Raw genomic sequence first — 15748 nt, forward strand, 5'->3', positions numbered from 1 at the left:
GTCAACTGTCTGCCTGATCTATTCTGATGCTGAGATCAATGCCAGTTCGGTACTTTAGTGCTTTCTAAAGCCGACTGGGTAGCATCCAAAAAGGCATGTTTCTCAATGTAATTCGATAGTGCTACATTCATGGCCTTCTCGACCATCTTGGCGGACAGGGGTAGTCTGGAAATAGGACGTTAGTTGCTAGGATCTGCCCCATCTAGGTTTGCTTTCTGTGGAAGTGGGAGGACTGCGGCTAGTTTCCAATTGGTAGGAAGTATGCCTGAAAAAAACATTTGATTAAAAATAGTGGATAGATGTGCGCCCATTACTTCCATAGAAGATGACACATTTTAGGGGGGCATGGGTCTAAAGGGGATCCTGATTTGGTGGATAGGAGTAGTTTGATGACCTGATCAGAGGTCAAGGGTGTAAAGGAGAGTAGTTCCGGAGGATCGATGGAATTTAAAGTGGCTAAAGATGCTTCCTCTTCCCTATTTAATGAAGGTGGCGTACTTTGAGAAGAGGTAAGGTTTTGGGACATGGACCTAGAGAAACCACTGTGAACTGATCTGACTTCCACCTGGAAAAAGGTGGCCAAGGAGATACAGAAAGTCTGACTCACTGGTCTGGAGGCAATTTTGGGGGGTTTGGCCAATTTTTTTAATGTAGCAAATAATTATTTTGATTAATTATTTGCTGCGCTTATGGCTGTGGTGTAATAGCGTGTCTTCCCCTCATGCATTAACTTTTTATATAATCTAACAAAGATTGTTTGTAGGCCATTTTGTCATTTGTATCATAGCAAGATCTCCATTTCCTTTCACAATGGCAGCAGTTTTGTTTCTGAAGTTTAAGATGTTTAGTACCACCATGGTTCAGAGCATCTTTATCTGTGATTAGTACTGAATTTTTTAGATAACGCCCGATCAATTGATCTACGAAGCCACTACATTTACGTAGCACCTTTAGCACAACTTATTGCCTGGAAGTGCGATTCCATTTGCGGGCAATTTGTTTTTTGGATGTTTATAGCTAGTCCAGCCGGGAATTGCACCGCCGCAAGAGAAAGCGAATCTGAGGGGACTAAGAGCGACTGTCACATTTGCGCTGGTGGGGCCGCAAAGAACGATATAGTATTGGCAGCAAATTCACATGTGAGTTATGGAAGTCAACCTAGTGGAGTAGAAATTTGCTTTTAATTAGAACGACTCCAAAACCCACTGGGGTAACAGATGTGCAGCACTACAAATACCAGAAGGCACTGCACTTCGCAGGGAGTGTAGGCGGGACATCCCCCTTTAACAAGCACTGGCGTTGCCAATAGGTCTCGCAGTAGGAAAGTTGGAGCTATTACAATTGCAAATAACAATGCCTTTTATTTTTGTTTTCATTTTAAAAACATAAAGGGCTTTGTCATTTACAAAACCAATAGCTCCAACTTTCCTACTGCGAGACCTATTGTGCACTGCACAGTATGGGTGAAAGTGGCACTGCGTGGGTGTGAGTGGCTTTGAGTGAGTGGCGTTGCGTGGGTGAGTGGCGTCGCATGGCTGAGTGTTGTTGCGTGGGTGAGTGTTGTTGCGTGGGTGAGTGTTGTTGCGTGGGTGAGTGTTGTTGTGTGGGTGAGTGTTGTTGCGTGGGTGAGTGGCGTTGTGTGGGTGAGTGGCGTTGTGTGGGTGAGTGGCGTTGGGTGTGTGAGTGGCGTTGGGTGTGTGAGTGGCGTTGGGTGTGTGAGTGGCGTTGGGTGTGTGAGTGGCGTTGGGTGTGTGAGTGGCGTTGGGTGTGTGAGTGGCGTTGGGTGTGTGAGTGGCGTTGGGTGTGTGAGTGGCGTTGGGTGTGTGAGTGGCGTTGGGTGTGTGAGTGGCGTTGGGTGTGTGAGTGGCGTTGTGTGTGTGAGTGGCGTTGTGTGTGTGAGTGGCGTTGTGTGTGTGAGTGGCGTTGTGTGTGTGAGTGGCGTTGTGTGTGTGAGTGGCGTTGTGTGTGTGAGTGGCGTTGTGTGTGTGAGTGGCGTTGTGTGTGTGAGTGGCGTTGTGTCTGTGAGTGGCGTTGTGTGTGTGAGTGGCGTTGTGTGTGTGTGAGTTGCGTTGCGTGTGTGAGTGGCATTGCATGGGTGAGTGTGGCGTTGCGTGTGTGAGTGGGCTTGCGTGGGTGTGAGTGGCGATGTGTGTCTGAAAGTGGTGCTGTGTGGGTAAAAGTGGCACTGCGTGGGTGTGAGTGGCTTTGAGTGAGTGGCGTTGCGTGGGTGAGTGGCGTCGCGTGTGTGAGTGTTGTTGCGTGGGTGAGTGGCGTCGCGTGTGTGAGTGTTGTTGCGTGGGTGAGTGTTGTTGCGTGGGTGAGTGTTGTTGCGTGGGTGAGTGTTGTTGCGTGGGTGAGTGTTGTTGCGTGGGTGAGTGTTGTTGCGTGGGTGAGTGTTGTTGCGTGGGTGAGTGTTGTTGCGTGTGTGAGTGGCGTTGCGTGTGTGAGTGGCGTTGCGTGTGTGAGTGGCGTTGCGTGTGTGAGTGGCGTTGCGTGTGTGAGTGGCGTTGCGTGTGTGAGTGGCGTTGCGTGTGTGAGTGGCGTTGCGTGTGTGAGTGGCGTTGCGTGTGTGAGTGGCGTTGCGTGTGTGAGTGGCGTTGCGTGTGTGAGTGGCGTTGTGTGTGTGAGTGGCGTTGTGTGTGTGTGTGAGTGGCGTTGTGTGTGTGTGTGAGTGGCGTTGTGTGTGTGTGTGAGTGGCGTTGTGTGTGTGTGTGAGTGGCGTTGTGTGTGTGTGTGAGTGGCGTTGTGTGTGTGTGTGAGTGGCGTTGTGTGGGTGTGTGAGTAGCGTTGTGTGGGTGTGTGAGTGGCGTTGGGTGTGTGAGTGGCGTTGGGTGTGTGAGTGGCGTTGGGTGTGTGAGTGGCGTTGGGTGTGTGAGTGGCGTTGGGTGTGTGAGTGGCGATGGGTGTGTGAGTGGCGTTGGGTGTGTGAGTGACGTTGGGTGTGTGAGTGGCGTTGGGTGTGTGAGTGGCGTTGGGTGTGTGAGTGGCGTTGTGTGAGTTGCGTTGCGTGTGTGAGTGGCATTGCATGGGTGAGTGTGGCGTTGCGTGTGTGAGAGTGGGCTTGCGTGGGTGTGAGTGGCGTTGTGTGTCTGAAAGTGGTGCTGTGTGGGTTAAAGTGGCACTTCGTGGGTGTGAGTGGATTTGCGTGAGTGGCGTTGCGTGGATGAGTGGCGTTGCGTGGGTGAGTGGCGTTGCGTGGGTGAGTGGCGTTGCGTGGGTGAGTGGCGTTGCTTGGGTGAGTGGCGTTGCTTGGGTGAGTGTGGGCTTGCGTGTGTGTGAGTGGTGTTGCGTGACAACTGCAATAATCTGATCTTCTATGTTTAAAAGCTTCTATATGTTAAAGACGCTTAAAAAAATAAAAAAGTTTTTCTTTATCATAGTGTTTGTTGTTGTTTACGAGCCAACCATTTTCAGGGCTCGGCTCGTGCATGGTCACATTGACTCCTCAAACTCTCGGCTCGCCGCTTAATTTTGGGCTCGCACATATCCAATTCTAACTACAACCCCCAATTCAAACGTGGGCAGAGCAACGCGACACTTAAAGCAAGCCCACGGAATGGGACAGCGCTCCTCAGCAGTTGATTACAGAACACATCCCCCGCCCTCATGTGTCTGCTTTAGGCATAGGCGAGGGACAAGGATAGGTTATGCGAGAGCGAGGGAGAGAAACGGAAATATTAGGTGTGTTTACGTGAGAGAGAACCAGAGGTCGGGAGATGGGAGACAATTTAAGAAGGGGCGAATAGAATATGAGTAGGAGAAAGAGGGGCAAAGTGAAACATAACAGGGACGAGGAGAGAATGGCATGGGAGAGAATGAGGAAGCAAGCAACGGAGGCATAAGCATAACGAGGGACAGCGGGAGAGAAAGGTGAAGAATATAAAGTGTTACAAAAAAGTGGAGACAAATTAAAGGGGCAAAGAGCGAGATAGAGGAGCGGGAGAATGAGTTAGATAGAGACAGAAGAAACAGAGAAGAAGATGGCGCTAAAGAAAAGGATTCAGTGAGAAAACGGGGGGGGGGACGAGCAGTACGATACAAACAAAACACGTGAGAAAGATCTAACACAGAGTCAGACAGAATGATCGACAGTACAACAAAAATATACAACAAGACAGAGGGGAAGGCAGAGAAGGCCAGCTAGCTCAGTGGCAGACAGTTTATCAACCACGGAATGGTGAAAGGCCGGACTTGAAAGCATGTGGTGAAATGGAAGTAAACCAGACGGCAAGGCTGTGATTGCGTGGAGAGAGAGGGGAGGTGCTGGTGTGGGAGGGGGGAGGAGTGCTGCTAGGGCAAGGCTGTGATTGCGTGGAGAGAGAGGGGAGGTGCTGGTGTGGGAGGGGGGGAGGAGTGCTGCTAGGGCAAGGCTGTGATTGCGTGGAGAGAGAGGGGAGGTGCTGGTGTGGGAGGGGGGGAGGAGTGCTGCTAGGGCAAGGCTGTGATTGCGTGGAGAGAGAGGGGAGGTGCTGGTGTGGGAGGGGGGAGGTGCTGAGGCTGGGCTTGCGAGAGGCTGGGCTTGCATGCGATGCGCGTGCATGTACACGGGAACTGCATGAAAACCGCGGGGCTGAAAGCCCTTTGGTTTGAAGATGTTTTCGCCACTTGAATTCTCTCTCCGCTCGATGCGCTTGCGCACATTGATAGGTCGCGAGACCTAAAAATGTGCAGGAGACTGCATCGTTTGTTCTGGCCAGGCCTTTGAACAAGGGTGTGGTAGCCAGAAACGCGTAAGGCCATTCAGTATAGATTCCTTGTTCATGGGGTTTCTGCTGCAGTCTTCATCATTAAAAGGCTTTAACCTAGCTGGAAGTGCGGATCCCTTTGAGGGCAATTTGTTTGTTGGATAAAGATATGTATATCTATCTAACCATCTATCACCTGGGGAGCAACTAGATCACTCGAGACTGTGAAAGTCAGGGTTCCTGGGAAAAGTTCTGCCTCACCTGTCTGTCATTGCGCTGTTTAAAGTCCATTTTGTACTTGTCTGTTTTATACGAGGAATAGATTTTCAAAAACAGAGCACTTTATCTGTAATTTAAAAATGTCCCTGTCCTCAGCAAATAACTTGCATTTTAGTATCATTGAGTCCCTAAACATTAGTTTTTGGTGATTTTTATAAATCCTTTTAAAATGTGTTTTTTGTTTTTTAATAATTAATTAGACTGCACTTTGACCTGGCCTGTTTATACCTGGAAATGGGGATGGGAGCACTTGATTAGTAATTACAATTTTTCCCTTACATCTGTAACTTGAAGCACTCCTATTTTAATAGCTTCGAGCCCCTAAACATTAGTCCTTGGATCATTTTTATAAAGCTGTTTAATTGTAGTTTCTTTATAATTAACTAGACACCACTTCGGCCAGGTTTCCCCGAACATACTTATCACAAATATTAGCACTTTTCTAGATGGTGTGCTGCTATTCATAAGCATTTTATTACTGGCTATCTTTTGATTACGGGCGAACTCTTTTGGCAGTGGGACTTCTTTTAAACCTTTTAATTAATTTTGTCATGAAATTATTTTTGATATGTTATCAAATACTTCATGTTTGCTTGAATAAATAGTGTATGCCTTGTTTCGTCAGGCCAACACATTAGCATATTGTATTGTAATATTCTCGTTTCCCTCCCAATCTCTAAAGTTATCATTTGTGGTCAATCAAGAAGACTGTAGTGAATTGATAGTCTCAGAATGTGTAAAAGTCTCCTTATTGGCATCTGCAGTGTTGTATGACCTACCGAAGGCTAGGAGGTAAATTCCCCTATGATGCTTAATAATGACACCAAGGCAGTTATAAATGAGTTGGCTCTTTAAAAGTAAAAACACAGAAGACAGCATTGCAGTTATGAATGAGTTAGCACTCTGAAACTAAAAACACTGAAACGTAAGACATTTTCTCCATGGTTGAAGAAAGACCATCATGTCGAAAATAAGTCTCTAATGGAGTCCATCTACTTTCTCTTACACACTGGAGAATCTTTGTGGGAGAAGCATAAGAAACTAATTTTTATTCAAAATCCATTTTCTTCAAATCATATCTTTATCTAGCTAAAAAGTGCTTTACATTTGTGAAGCATGCAACTACTCTCTCTCTCTCTCTCCTATGGTTGACAATCCCAAGATAAATGTGAGAAACTGTCATTGTTATTTGAGAAAATCAATAAAACTGAACTCTCAATCAGTATCCTGACTAAACCCCTAACTCTAAGGTCAATGTACTTCAGGTTGTGGTTGTCTTTTTGAGAGATCGCTCGGGGTGAAGGGTTAAAAACTGTAACCCATCTCCAACCTTTTCTATTTCTAAAGCTTGGTAACTCGGTCTCTGAAGAGAGCTGTCTAAAAACTGAGCAGTTCTCACCTCTTCTAAACAAAAAGCAGGAGCTGACCCTGGAGAGCTGACCTACAGTGGACAACCTTACATTCCTTGCTACAAATTCAAAAGTTGTGTGGCAACCCAGATGTAGCAGTTCATTTTAGACACGTCTATTTCCTGATCTGAATTTGGGCATGTATGCAGTGAGACTACGTGTTGCATGCATTAGTGAATCTCTGTATCTTTTCTAATGGTAACTCCTACTTATCCATCTTCCTGTACCTGTGTGCTGAATTTGAAATGGTGAACTACCCCATTCTTCGTAAAATCTTTGAAAACTGTACAGACTTAGATGGAACAGTTTAGAAATGGTTGTCTTTGGAACTAGAGAGCCGTTAACACAAAGTGAAATTTACAAAACCGTATCAGACCCCGCTCCTCCATCAAGCAGGGGGCTCTTCATGATAGCATTCTCTCATCTACGCTTTTCAACCTCCACATCAAATCACTTGGCTCTCTGTTTAGCCACTTCAACATCTTGTACCTTCTGTGAGCTGATGATGCTTTGTTTTACATATGTATGTATGTATGTATGTATGTAGCATTTATGTACCGCAAACCTAGCCAAAAGGCAGCGGAGTGCTGTGGGGTGTGTTTTTCATGAAAATGTCCTATCTAAAATATATCTCTCCCTTCTACCTTTATTTTTGAAGATGTCCAAACCTAGATAACTATCTCAAGCTGAAGTCTATTAAAATTACTAAGCTCTCATCACCCCCTCCCCCCTAATTAACAACTATGACCTTGTTCAGTCTGTTTGGGATACTTTCCTTTCTTGACTTTAAACCGTGATCATTGGATGGACTAGATTCCTACGGTTCTTACTCAATGGTACACTAAATATACAGATTCACAACGCCCAATCTAAAAGAGCCAGAGATGAGGGTGGACAGCACCTACTCTCACTTGTTTGAGTGATTACATCCTACCTCACTGAATTAGTTTTTTTTTTAAGTAGAAAAGTCTCTAATGCTACCAGGGTTGGACTGTGGCAGTTTCCTTCAGCTATCCTGAATATCTACTGTGCACCTCATTAAACAGCTGTGCATGTCGTAGCACGTCTGATGTCCAGAAATAAACATTCTGACCGCACGTTCCCTGTATGTGCTCTCCATAGAAGTCACAAGCTTATTTAAACATGCATGTGTTTAGCACAAAGCCCTACGATCAAGGGCCATTCATAAGTGTCTACTGTAAAAAAAAAAAAATGATTTCTGGAGACCTTTGCTTCCACTGAGCGCCGGCACTCGTCTGGCAAAACAAATATTCAATAAACAGAACTTTTAACCCTTAATTTAGAGGAAGGGTCTCATTGATCATGAACTCCACCACCTCGTTGCCGACTAACCCTTTGCATGGGAATTTCAAGCAAGACTTGAAATACCTAAGAGTCCAATGCCACTCTTGGCTCCAAACCTGTTTTTTGTGCTCTACCACTCTTTGACACTGAAGATTCCCTGAAATCTTGTTGACACCTGCACTGTAGCATTTGCGCCTTATACAGTGCTTGGAAATGGAAATATACAAGTGCAGGCACTCACTATTCCAGGGTGCCTGTTAACTGTTGGTAGATAAGGTAGTACTTTCCCATTGAATGTTCTGACCCCCTCCTCTCCTCCAACTGAGAAGGTGCGGGAACTAAGAACCTGATAGTACATGTCCATTTAAAGCGCAGTGCCAATTTATATTTGTTGTGTGCACCTTGCTCTTTAATATGAATTCTTGCTATTGAAGCCTCTGTATACTATCTGCTGCTTCTATTTTTCTGATGTTTTTCATTTCTTTTGTAAAGGGCTCTGCTGACAGTTTGTTAGAGTTCATGCTATATAACGCTGCTAAATTAATGAATAGTAAATGCAAATAAAAGTTATTAATGAATTTGAAAACTGAGTAGTTCTATATTCTTCTGTGAAAGGCTAATGAATGGCTCAATACATTTGAACCTTATGTAACTAATGTCAAGAAGCATTAAAGCGCCTGCAGGAACAATGGGTCTAAAAGCGTCATGGATTGCAGAATAAGGAATCTTCTCAGATCACGGTCCCTTTTATTATCCGTGCCCATAAGTGCTACTCTACGCATTGATTTTTGCAACAAAACTCTTCCTCTTAATTGAGACTAGAAGGGAAGAGTACCTTAGATTGTGGGTATGGTCTCATGAACTATTCTTGTTCCAGTTCTGTGGCACTCAAAGCAATCATTTTCTATTCATTTGGATATTTGCATATGCCGTTTACTCCCTTACTCCCATAACTATTGAAGGTAGGCAATCGGTATCTGTTTCCCGGGAGGTAAGTTGTGCTTTTTTTTTATATAAAAGATTTATTGCAGTTGCGTCTCATCTTTAGGATACAAGCAATGCACTGAATCAACACTAGAATAATACCTGATCCTGCCAGTACAAAATGCTCTCTCTCATTGTAGGTTGAAGCTTTCGAGAATATTCTGTGCCAGCTGTGCGCCCTTAACTTCCTTCCTTGCCCTTACTCACACTCCAAATGCGTGGTGCACACTTTCACTTTAGCGTCTTGCTGTTTCTCACACTCCAAATGCGTGGTGCACACTTTCACTTTAGCGTCTTGCTGTTTCTCGATCTCTGTTGTTTGTGGTGTCTTAAAATGGCAAAAGGATTTCAGGATGATTCTATACTGTACCTCAAATTAGTAATTGTCTGACTTGAAATCCGAACCTAGAATTACCATGCTTCTCTGGACATCTTTGGGGAGGAGTCGTGATTCTAAGGGGCCACCGTATAATCATTATACGGTGGCCAGAAGACAAACAAAAGTAAGATTTTAGAGCAGAGTGCGTGCCCTCATGGGGTGAACGGGGGGAGGGGGGGACCGGGTGACAGATTGAAGAACTCTTGTATAATGTGATGTTTGACAGTGGTGCTAGACGTTTTTCGAAACACTCTTTTGTCAAATATTGGACTGGTGCACAGTGAAGTTGGCTGGTTTGCCCATATTAGACGGAGTGGTCAGGAATATAAAACATTAAATAAAACTGTGGTGTACTGGTTACCCTAACGACAACGTAGCGCAACGACGCACTTCAGTCGAATTTACTTCCAATCCGCATAAGCACCATTCATAAAACAATAAAAGTGCTTGTGTATATTCATAAAGGTAGTTATAACGTCTTCTACCTGTATTATTTTAGGTTTTACTTTGCTTATTTCAATGAGAACCTCTTTTTGTAACTAAATTTTTGTAACTAAAACATGAATGGCAGAGAACTGAAGTGTTTTATTTGAATGAGCGGTTGAAGAAAACGGTTTTGATGTTTTTAAATTTTTAAATCGCAGTTGAAGCTCAAACGACTATTCAAATTCAGGCGTCCTCGCACCAGTAAAATTTGCATTTTCATTTTAAAGGAAGGCACGACGCTCACAATTTATTAAAGGGTATCTTTATGTTATTGCTGCTTAAAAAGCTTTGAGTGTAGAGCTTTGAAAAACTGCAGTGCTTACAGTCTGTAAGTTGTATGGCAGAGATTGAAATCAAACCATTATTATTATTATTATGTTTCTTATATAGCGCCTAAATCGACCCCCGAAGGGGTATCTCCGCGCTTGCCTTGGGAACCCGTCCTGGCTTTTCCCTGTGGGATAGCCCCTACAGGGCACCCCCAAGGTGAAAGCCAGGCATCCCGCCACGGGGGGCCGTTGTGGAGATTAAGCAAGCTTAATGCCCAGAGTTGCAGAGTGTGAACCCATGATTAGGTCAGGCACCGAAGCGAGAATTATCGAGTCATGGACATTTGAGCTCAAGACCCTGCCGCGTCGGGAATTGAACCCTGGTCCCGGGTCTGACCTCTGCTTCAGGGTCTGTCTGCTCTAACCAGTGAGCCACACTTCTCAACCATTGATGGTTCAGCTGTTTATTCTCGAGTTGGATAAAATAAATGCTTTTGAGTTGGGCAATTACTCAGTGAAAATGCAGCTTTGTTTGGAATGATTGTGTCCTGTATATGATTTTTTTTATTTTTTTTAGATTGGTATGGAGACCCACTGTGCCTCTGGTAGGTGCCATCTCCAAAGAAATGTAGCAACGTGAAGTTAGGGTCTAGGAATCGCTGGCCACCAGTGAGGCATATGGGGTTTTCACGATGGCCAGGCTGCGTGTCCAAGATCAACAAGCACTGGCATAGCCATTAGGTCTCGCCTTTTGGAGCCTTAAAAGTATTTAGTTATGCAGCACAATATCCTTCCTGCACCAACATCAACTGTTGCATGGCTAAACACTTATAAGGTCCCAAAGGCAAGACCTATTGGCTATGCCAATGCTTGTTGTTCAAGTTGGCAGTTATGATGACCTGAATGAACTTGTTTTCGCTCTACGTAAGGAAGACACAATACTGAAAGCTTGGTTTTAAGTAGAATGAAAAACTTAGGGGGGATTTCGAAGGGGTGTCGCCAATGTAATGAAGGGCGTGGCTTTTAAAAACAAAAATTGAAATCCATGTTTAGCGTAGTGTGTCACCCCACTGGTACTTTGCTGCTTCATCATTCCATCCGGATACAACAAGTAACATTACGCCTACAACAAGCAAGGACTATTGGCTTTGTCACTGATTGTTAGTTCCATAAGATAAATAAAAAGCACAACAACTATGGCTTCATTGTACATAATTTTGAAAATGCAAGCATCATACTGCCCCATCAGGTTTGCTTTAATAGTCATTGCCCAGGCGCCAAGATAACTATATTGTTCCTTCACGTTTATTTATTCAGGAAAGGCCAACAGCCCGAGTCTGTGCCTAGAAGCTATGTGTTGTGTGACTCAGCACACTATGCCAGAAATAAGTGCTATGACACGGCTAGTGCTGGCGGCGGTTAGTGCTTTTTTGTGTAGGGAGCTTCAGGGCATACATAAAAGATGGGAGGAGAAGCAACAACGGGGGCAGAGTGTCAGATGACGACGGGAGGTGTGTGGGTGCAAGCAATGGGCAAGGGGACAGAGAAGCAACGACTGCGGAAAGAAAACAACAAGCATTGTGAAGAGAGCAAGTTAGTGAGAAATACAAGCCAGGCAATCCAGTTATGAAAAACAGTGGGAGAGCAATGGAGACCGAGAGGGAGACAAACGGACATGAAAAAGAAACTATACACAGGAAGAGACAAAGACGGTATATGAGGTGCACTGAACTCAGTATTGTTGGGATTACCTGCTGAGAGAGGTCGCCTAGTAATACGCCAGGAATTAAAGCAGGAGTAAGTAGCCAGAGGAGAGCGAGCCGGTGAGAAGAGTGAACAGTGCCAGAAAAAAAACAGAGAATGTGTGGCGGCCGCTAATGGTGCGTGAATGCGTGAGCGAGCAGTCTGCTCTTTTTGTAAGCACATACTCGTGCTTGTGAGGCGCCCTTGCTCGCTGCCACAAGGTGGATGCTGCCACAAGCATGAGTATGTACTTTCAAGTTTCAAGAAGAGCAGAGCGACGTCTAAAGGTCCACCTATGCAGCGCATGTGCGCTGCTTAGGCGAGACCTACAAATGTGCTGGCAATGTTGAGCTACCTGTTCGAAACCACTGAGGATACACTGAGACTGTGCTTGTTTTCTTTCAGCAATTAGCTTGTCTGTTCATCACTGAAACCTTAGAGATTTCAAGGGAAAATCCGGAGACCATGTAGGGCAAGGACTGTGGTTTTTAAAGTGGCAGACTTTACCAAGGTGATGAACCCATCAGGTACCACAACCCTGATTCACTGTGCATAATAAGGGAACGAGTATGTCGTTCTTCTGACTTTGGTTTATCTTAGTCCTGCATTTCTTATGTAAGATGCACTCCCTTTCAGCAAAAGAAAGTCTTATGATTCGGTCTCCGTTTAGTTCCTGAAATCATATCCCCTCTGGGTTCGTCTATTTTCAGTCTCAGTAATCCGATACAACACCAGTTTCTATGGAGTGCGCTGCCTAACACCCTAAGGTGCCCTTTAGAGCTCAAGTCCTAAAAAACAGAAGTGGGGTGTTGGAGCGCTGGTCAGATACAGTTTCAAACCCGTCCCGCTGAAGTTTTACCTTCTCAAGTCGAGCCAAGAGTCCCATTCGCGGGGAAGAGATTCACCGGGAGCACAGTAAGCGGCGCTGGCGATTGGTCCGCAGTTTACGAAAAGCTTTGTGGACAGACAGGATGGGGTGTCGTGGGTGGTGATGCGGCTTTGCAATGACACGAAGTTGTGCCCGATCACGCTGATTCTTTGTGCGAGCAATGCACTTCTAGAACAAACTGGCCCATTTGCGGTCGCGAACAACCCAAAAGCTTGATTTAAAGGGCCCAGGAGGTGTAGATGATGAAAGCAGCTGCAGAACCCGCTTCTGAGGCCCAGAGCTAGGAGGGGGTATATCGGTCAAGAGTAGGACTCGCAAAAGGCAGGGTCCAGCAGTTCCAGCTGAATTTTAGGAAGTATTTTGTGACCCTGAGACTTCAGAAAAGAGGAGGCAAGCCAGCAGGTCCTTGGAGTCCCTCTGGGTTCAGTCCTTGGACTCAACAGGGCAGACGTCAGCAGGGCAGGTTTGGAAAGCAGAGAATATAGTTCTTCTGAAAATTCAGCGATAACTGAGTGGCAATCCTTAAGGACAGCAGCCATTTACTCCAACAAAGTTCCTCCCATGTCCTGTAGTATACTGATTTGGTAGGGCCAGAGCCAAGGAAAGCAGTCAGTATGCAGATGAATCTCCTGTCCCATCCAGACCTTCCTGTGTTGTAGCTGTCAAAGTGTAGCTGCCACCCACCCCAGACATGTATTGGGGACAGGCTGAAGGCACACAGAGCAGAGAACTGTCCACTTTCTAAAAGTGGCATTTCTAAAATGGTAATGTCAAATCCATTTTTACTATTAAAGAGGACTTACCACCACCATTCCAAAGAAATTAAACATGAAGTAACTACTCCTTCCCATTCAGGAATAACCGCTTTAAAATGTTTTAAGGCATCCCCAATGCTAACCTAAGGAAGGAGTAGGCTTCACAGCAGTTAAAAACGAATTAAGCTGCCAGGACATGTAAAGCTTAAAAGTACATATCCTGTTTTAGGTTACTCTGCACACTGCCATTAGGGTAACTTAGGTCCTTCCTTAGGGGTGACTTGTGTGTATTAAAAGTGGAATTTAAGGCTTGGCAAGTGGTTTTTAAACGCCATGTTGAAGTGGCAGTAAACTGCACACAAAGGCCCTGCAATGGCAGGCCTGAGACAGGTTTGAAAGGCTTCTTGAATCGGTAGCACAATCAGTGCAGCAGACCCACTAGTAGCATTTAATTTACAGGCCCTGGGTATATGGTAGACCCCTTTTAGAAGGGGCTTACCAGTATGTGTAATATGCCATACAGGTATGTACCAATTATACACATTTTTGGGGAAAAGGCACATGCACTTTAGCACTGGTCAGCAGTGGTTACGTGCTCAAAGTCCTAAAGCCAACAAAATCGACGTCAGAAAAAGGAGGAGGAAGGCAAACATTTTAGGGTACACCTGAAAAAAGGCAATTTTCAATATGGGGGGGACTTGCCAACTTAGGCAGAATGGATATTAAGTCACTGGAAGTGACATTCCCACATGTAACCTCACAGGAAGTGGCATCATAACCCATGACCTCACAGGAAGTGACACGAGATCCTAAAACCTCACATATCTTTAGCAGGTCTATAATGAGTACATTTGAGTGCATTACAATATTTAACAAATTGGATTTTGCATTGGGGTTGTGCCAAAATATTGCCGCAAAATCCGGGCTTCAACGTGTGTGTATGTATGTATATATATATGTATGTGTATGTATGTGTGTGTGTGTGTGTGTATGTATGTGTGTATATATATGGATGTGTGTGTATATGTGTATATATATATATAAACATGTGATGAAGTCCGGGGTGACCGGACGAAACGAGTCATGTCTGTCTGATGGGAAATAAAGCACTTTGAATTTGGAACTTGCCGTGTTGTCCGTGTCCTGATTGATAACAGTCTCTGCGGTGGAATTGGGAGCTGTTTGGTGTAGATATATATATATATTGGGTTCGAGTCTCGGTAATGACGTTAAAACATCCTGCGATTCAGATCAAATCACTTAATCTCCCCGTGCCTAACAAAAATGAATGTGTGTCCTCATGTAATGTAACTGGTGCTTTGTAAAGCACTCTGATACCCGATTCGGGTCAAGTTCGCGTTATATAAAACTCTGAAAAGGAAAAAAAAAATCTGTGAATTCCAGGAGAAGTAGGAAAAGGACAGTGACAATCCGCTTAAAGTGGGTAGAAAGGGTCGGTGCCTACCCTCAACTGGATCCTGGTGCCCTTTGGACTAGCGCTGTCACCTGACACCTGCATAGTCACAGGAGCATTCTTTCGTATTCGTTTCGGCACACTGTTCTTTTTTAGCGCCATTGCAAATTGTGAAAGCTATTTCAGCCAAAGATTTTCTCCCCACCCTACTCCCTACAAAATGCAAGATAAATTCTATCAGAGTAAAGTTAAATATAAAGGTGTGCTGCTTTTAGTTCGCTTGAGAGATAAAAGCGCAGGGTTTTGTAAACCTAGGCCCCGCTGTAGATAGTTCCGTTTCCTTGTGGTTTTCACAGGGTCACAGTGATCGATTGGTGACTTATTTTTAAACGGTTTGTCATCACTCAGAAGCAAGCCGGCTCCTGTTAGTCCACGTGGCACTCTTTTGTAAACTAGAGCCTGCGAGGCGGATTCGCACGTATTGCTGGGCTAGCTCCTGGTTTAAGATGCGTTAATCCACATACACAGTTTTATTGATCCGCCCCATTCTCTACAGCCTTAGCAGCTTTGTGTTGAGCTTGTGGAACAATATGTGCCATGCCTAGTTCTCACCCTGTGCCAGCTTATGGCAGTGCCTGTGCGCGCGAACGGAGCGTGCTGCCCCTTCCAACAGGTGAGAGAGAAGCAGAGAATTGATGGCTGAAAATCTTGGCTCGGTCCCAGACACTGGGCTGCATTCCTGCCCGTCATTTCTGGCTTGCTGTGCCACCACAAACCTGCACATCGCATCAGTCTTGGTTCTGTTCCAGAGGTGAAGGGTAGCCCAGCCCTCACTGCTAGGACACTTGCCCCTAGTACTGGCACTCAAGCACTGACAGACTTGTTCCCATCGTGTTGGGCTCATCAGTGAGACGCGGCTTGACTCTTACCTACAGCACGCGAGCTTTGGGACTCTCGTTTGCGTAGACCCAGTGCACATCAGGCTCTACACTGGGGGGGAAAAAGACAGAAAACGGGTGTGCGTGTGAGTGCTATTAAGGCACACCTGCCAATGTTCCAAGGGCAAAGCATTCTAGATGAGAGAGGGAAGCGTTTTGAGGCGCGTCGAGCAGAGTGGTTTAAGAGCAGCTTTACGCATGTTAAGTCCTGTC

General features: G+C 45.3%; 1 protein-coding gene across 2 annotated transcripts in view; it reads left to right on the plus strand.

Annotated features, from left to right (window-relative positions):
- Positions 1 to 15748, plus strand: part of KIAA0319L (KIAA0319 like) — a 962229-nt gene that overhangs the window by 28821 nt on the left and 917660 nt on the right. The window lies entirely within an intron of this gene.

The sequence above is a fragment of the Lissotriton vulgaris genome, chromosome 2_1, assembly GCF_964263255.1.
Source record: "Lissotriton vulgaris chromosome 2_1, aLisVul1.2, whole genome shotgun sequence".
Lineage (NCBI taxonomy): Eukaryota > Metazoa > Chordata > Amphibia > Caudata > Salamandridae > Lissotriton > Lissotriton vulgaris.